The sequence below is a fragment of the Lycorma delicatula genome, chromosome 9 (assembly GCF_047948215.1).
Source record: "Lycorma delicatula isolate Av1 chromosome 9, ASM4794821v1, whole genome shotgun sequence".
Classification (NCBI taxonomy): Eukaryota; Metazoa; Arthropoda; class Insecta; order Hemiptera; family Fulgoridae; genus Lycorma; species Lycorma delicatula.
This window is the reverse complement of record NC_134463.1, coordinates 127,042,005-127,048,580: the sequence shown is the minus strand read 5'-3', so window position 1 is coordinate 127,048,580 and position 6,576 is coordinate 127,042,005.

The window sequence follows — 6,576 nt, the reverse complement described above, 5'->3', positions numbered from 1 at the left end:
ATAATTGTCTATTGCTATTATCATTTTATTATTGTTGTTTAAATTATAGCTTTTATTCTGATGTCGTATGTATATATACATATAATTAATTATATCTATGTATTGTATTAAAGTATAATCATATGATATGCAATAGCGTAATAAACTTTGTTATAAATTTATTTTCCACGGTTAATGATCGACTGGCTCCTCTGTTTAAATATTGATTTGATCAGTAAATTAATAATTAATTTTTTGTTACTTTTAAGGGCCGATCGTATATAGATTATTTGGAAGTAAAAAATTTGTAAGTAAAGAGCAAGGAACGTGGAAAGTATTAATTAGAAGTAAACACTACTTAACCGTTTACACTGTTATCACATCCATCAAAATACTAGCCAAATCTAGTTTCAAAATCTGTAAGTTTGTTTTTATGAAGAGATTATTCTTTTTTACATAAAGAAAATAATATATGCTTATTGCAAGTCATTCCATTATAAAATTATACACTGTTTAATTATAATGATCGCCTAATTTAGAAGTAAAGCTAACATAAAAATAAAATTTTTGTCACAAGATTAATAAATTTTTTAATTATAATATTTCTATGAGGGCTGTTATAGGTTTATTATTGATGTATGCTGATGTAAAACAAAAATAGTTGTCTTCTTAAGTTTAATTAGGTTGTTGTTTATGGTCTATTTTTATAACGGGCTGTAACAAAAATTTATTAATTACTTTAAAAAAAGTGTTATAAGCTAAAAATAACCTGATCAATTTTTTCTTACTGTATATTTTATGAAGGAATTTCTCTTGAAAAATTAATTACCTTTTTGTGATTTTTGTTTTTGTTCTGACTTAATAGTCAGAAAAATGTTTTTTATATTAACGTAATACAATATTAAAATATGAGTTGCAAAAAATTAGATGCGTAATGATTAAATTATTTGCAAAAAAAAAAATCATTGAAAAATTATACTAAAAGAGTAGTGTATAATACTGATAAAATAAACAATTTTTGCTAAAAAATGTAAGGAACAGCTTATTCAGAAACAAAGAGAGTAATTAATATTATTTCAATCGATGATGATGTGTTTTCCATGTAGATCAAACCATCTATAAGTATATTAAAGAACTAGCTATTAATAACTATTTTTGAAAAAAAAATTATATATATTTAATGAAACATAATAGAATAAGAAGTTAGTTATTAAATTAAAAAGAAAAAACTTGTATTTAATTTTGAGAAGCATTAGGTTTTACATAACAAAAAGGTATATTAATAGATGTAACAAAATTATATTTTGTAGTTATATCTTGAAAACAGTGATTACCAAAAATTGCAAACAAATTATCAGTTTAAGGTCTAGTTTTGTTGAAATGTGTCCTCTCGACTATAAACCTAACATTGGAAATTAAAAACTTATAAACTGTAAATGAAATCAAAGAAAGTAAGAGTAAATATTAAAACAATAAAAGCAAGCAGTAGTTGAATATGAAGAAATGAACATGATGTTTACGCGGTTGGCCTTTTTTTATCGATAAATTAATATGATTTGATTATACTGTAAATTTAATTGAGTTCTAACATAATGAATTTTAAGTTTTAAACTATTATTTTACTACAACGAATGAAAAAATCTATTGCAGCTATAAAAAAAATAGATGAAACTTTTGTAAATTTTTACAACTTTTTTGTCTCTCGATTGTGATGAGTGTGCATTGGATTCAATGTCCAATATTACTGGTAGGAAATAGTTTTTGGTTTATTATAGGATATTCGTTATGCGATATGCAAGTTCGTGTATTTATTATTAATATATTAAATTATCTATCTACCCAGTGGTATAAACTGAAAGTTGTTATTCATACAACATACACACGTATTGTGTATTCTTATCTTTACATATAGTCTGTGTGGCTGTACTTAATTTGGATTCAGGCGAGATTTATGACATTCAAATTACGATATTAACTTTTGGGTAAAAACAAATCGGCTAATATTTGGTAAAAGATTCTGTTTATTTCCCATTTGTCGGGCATTTAATTTTTTATATTGAGTACGCTAATAAGTAATGTATGATACCCGGCGATCTTAGAACAGCTATAAAAAATAAAGCGGTTAGAGCTGCAGATAGGTACGATGATATGAGATGACTTAAAGCATTCGTCAAGTGTTTTAGTGTATGTATTTCCTTAATGTATAAATCTAGTTAATCGTATAGAAGTAACTATTTCATTTTTTATTTTTAATATTAAGAATGAGACTGTAATTTATAATGAATCTGCTGAATTGTCAAGATTACTGTCTTGTTGGTCAGTTTGTAACGACATACATTTTTGTAATATTTATTATTATAATTCATAGAATTTAGATTATAAACCAGGTTAATATTGATAAAATATGCAGCTTTATTTATTTATATTTTATATAAATATTATATACATACTACTATACATATATATAAATAAATTGTGTACAGAATGATACATTGTTATATTACTCTTTAAATATTTATTATTAATTTTAAAAAAAGTTTTTTCTTTCAAGTTTTTTATTTCTGGTTATTTTTTATTTAAAGTTTATGTTTATTTTTAATTTGTTTTTTAGGATAAAACTTTATGTTATCGCTTTTTACATTTAATTTTCTTTTTGTAATTACTATTTTTTAAATATTTCAATAAATTTTAATTAAATTGAAAATCTGAATTCGCTTCATTAACTGTCTACTCTAATCTTTTATTTATACAAAAGAGAATTGTTAAATTCTTTGAACAGATACTGTTGTTTTTTTCTCTAAATATCTACACAAAATGCTTCACTTAGTAGCCAGTGCAAGTCCAGTTCTAGAATTATATATTCGTCCCAGAATTTTATTAGAGATATTCAGTAGTAACACAGGAATAAAATAAATCGTATTTGCTATATTCTCATAAACTAAAAGAAAATACAAACTCATAACGTAAAACTTACATCATCAAATCTCTCGTTTCAAAAATTATAAAATCACCTTTCTAGATGACTACTGCCTTTTAAAATTCACTTACAAAAAAAGAGGAAATGGAAGAATAAGCCTAGTCAAATAACTTAGACAAAAATTATTTTTTAAAAAGATTGTGCATTATTGTAAAATCTTCCAGTCAAAAGTTTTATTTTTGTATTCTTTCAACTTTTTTGTTATTTTTTTTAAAGGTTTGAAAAGTATTAGTGAAAAGTTCAAAGCCGTAAGTTATAAATAGTTGTTTTATAACTTCTTTTCATATTTTTATTTATGAAAAATGAAGAGTGAAGCGACTAACTATCACTATGTTTTTTAAAATATTTTCTCTGACTTTTCAGAATGTACTTTCAAAATTACATTTTGAAAATTAGTATATGGGAAGTAAAAAAAAGATAACTTTGTACACGATTCTGTTACTTGTTTTGGTTGCGAGTGAACAACACAGCAAATAATGTTATAACAGTCTCTTTGAAAAAACAAGAAACAACAGTCTTGAAAATGACAGTTCTTGATGTCATTCCTAATAAAAGGAACATTTATTTTCAAAATTTGATCAGAGTATAAACCTAAGAGGTAAAAATTATATTGTAGATTTCTACTAATAATTGTTAAGCTTAGATAACTACTTCTGGCAAAAGTTGAAGAATAAACATGACAAAATTTTAAACAACTTCCATTCAAAAAAGAATAAAGAAATGATGTGCAGATTTTTTCACTTTTCAAAATTACTATTTAAAAAACGATGTGGGAGAAAATAATGCAAAATGCAAACTTGGTGTTCTTCATAAAACTGACCGAATAAATAAATTATTTTTTAAAAACAGAATCTCTCCTCACTTTACAAATTTTGCAGAAGAAAAGCGAGAAGTGAAAAGTACTTTTAAAAAACAGCCCCCAGGAATGTAAACTAAGGTTTTGTTTGGCGTATGTCCTGATTATTTTAAACTTCAATAATACTTTTTTGACATTAATCCCGTTTGTTTTTTCTAAGTAATCTCTCGTTCTGTACTACTATTTTTATTTTATTTTCATTTTTTTAATGTGTATTTTCTATTTTACATAAAAGTAATATTTAAATTTATTGTAATTTTAAAGACTGAAACTGTACAGTTGTGTTTTTTAAATTTCGATATTTTTTTTTAACTTGTTTCTTATATACAATTGATGGAATATTAACAGTCTTCATTAGTTCCTCACTAATATGTGTCTGCTCTAAATCACGCGATTAGTTAAATTAACAAATTGAATTACTATAATACCGTACAAAATTGAAGCGTGAATGAAGGCGAAAGTTATGATATACAGTCCTTAATGTAAAAAAAGTTGCTTTAATATAAACAATATATATTTTAATTTATTAAAAATTTAGTGTTTTGAATTTAGCAATACTATTTTACTGCATTTAAAAAAAACCACCTTGTAGTTTTATATACAGGGTTAATAAAAGAATGGTGCGGTTTTGAACATGGTTTAAATTAAAACAGAATCACTTACAGTTTATATTTTTTATTTTTCAAATTTGTCGTCTCAAACATTTTTTTACATAATTAATAAATTTCAATTTGTGCGCCCTTAGTCGCTTGACAAAGGTCCAAACGATACTCAACTTCTCTCCAAACATTAGTTAACATTTCTTCGTTAATGGTTGTCATTGCTTCATTAATCTTGTTTTTTAAGCGGCTTAGGTCGTGAATTTTTTGTGTATAAACAACACTTTTGATGTACCCTCACAAGAAAAAATCGCAAGGTGTCAGGTCTGGACTCCTTGGAGGCCAAAGTATGGGTCCTTGCCGGCCTATCCATCGAGCTCCAAATTTTTCGTTCAAAGCGTCTGTGACCAATGCATTGAAGTGCGGGCGGGGGAGCACCATCTTGTTGAAAATGAAGTCGATGAATCTTTTCGAGTTCATCCAGCTGAGGAAACCAATAATCGGTTAACATGTCAAGATACGCGACTCCATTAATTGTTTTTTCAGTGAAGAGAAAGGCCCTTTTACACGATTTTTCATCACACCACACCAAACATTAATTTTAGGCAAATTGCGTTGTTTCTCAATAATTGCGTGTGGGTTTTCAGAGCCCCATATTCGTAAATTGTGTCTGTTAACACATCCATTCGCATGGAATGTAGCTTTGTCTGTAAAAATTATATCATCTAAAAATTATTCGTTTTCACTTATTCTGTCCGACATCTCAACAGCGAAATTGTAATGTTTTACACCATCATCGGGTTTCAATTCCTGCAGTATCTGGATTTTATAAGTTTGTAATTTCAGTTTTTTATGTAAAACTTTGTGAACTGTTGATTTAGAATATTCCAAAATCAAGCGTTCAAAAAATCAAAATTAAGCGTCGAATTAGGTATTTAATTCGACTCTTTGACGGCGGATGGACTTTCCAGGACTTCTAATTGCCGATTGTCTAATTAGTACAACCGTTTCGTCTGGTACACTTGTTCTGCCAGTTGATTTCTGTTTCTTAACCGATCCAGTTTCTTCAAAATTAAATTTTGATTCGTGAAATGTTTTATTTCGATATTATTTGTATATACAAGGATTAACTTTGTTACTAACTTACGTTAAACAAAACTACATTTTTAACAAAAACTTCTACTTTTATCTAATTTTCTACATAGTATCTGAGTAAATTGGTAATTTTTGTGTGTTTCACCAGATTTAGATTTACATCATAAAATGCATCCTTCTGTTTGCGGTTTGAGAGCCGTCTTTTCGTATTTGTATATATTATTAAAGCAGTGAGTTACAAATTATTACTTTATGTTCGCGAAAAGTACATCCCAACCCCGTAGGGGAAGACACCCGCCTAGTGACGTTCCGGTCACCTCACCACTCCCCCTGTTGGGCTTTAATGGGAGTCGTCTATCGCCCTCTGAATTTTATATATCACAGTAATAAGTCATTGGAATATCGTCAATGTAAATGCCTCGGTAGACATTTGCATCGGTGAATTAATAACTCAGCTTATTGCCTTTGCTGTAGGCCTCATCCGGACATCTTGAATGTCCTACATCGTATCCCTCTGAATTAGCTAACTGAGCTTGCGGAAGCGTGTGAACCTCACGCCTAGTTATACCTATTATGAGCCAATTTCATGAATGTCTTGTAATTCGAGGCAAAGAACACAACATACCACCAAGCATGTTGACTGCAACAACGAAATTTTAGTCCTAGTTCCCTTACTGAACTCAACTTAGTTCAAACCCCAGATTCGTGAAAAGTACAGTGGTATTTGTAAAGGTCCCTCCCTATTCCTGATGTTAAGTGGAACTTAGTACTGGACTGTTCCAGCAGAATTTGAGAATACTTAGCCAGTTTGTGGTTGCACATTGCCGTTTCTCAACTTTTGTAATGTCATATTACACTTTTAAATTGAGTTTGGTGCATCTTCCGTGAAATCAACATACAGTATTCCTATTCTTTCCCAAAAGGCAGTTACCAGAAAAAGTTTGAAAGTGTGTGTTTATGAGTGAATAAGGATGTAATTTGATGATTAACATCATTCATTTTAATTTTATCCAAAATAGAATCACTTTCAGTGGTGTAACTCTACGAAAGATTAATATTGACTCCCCACA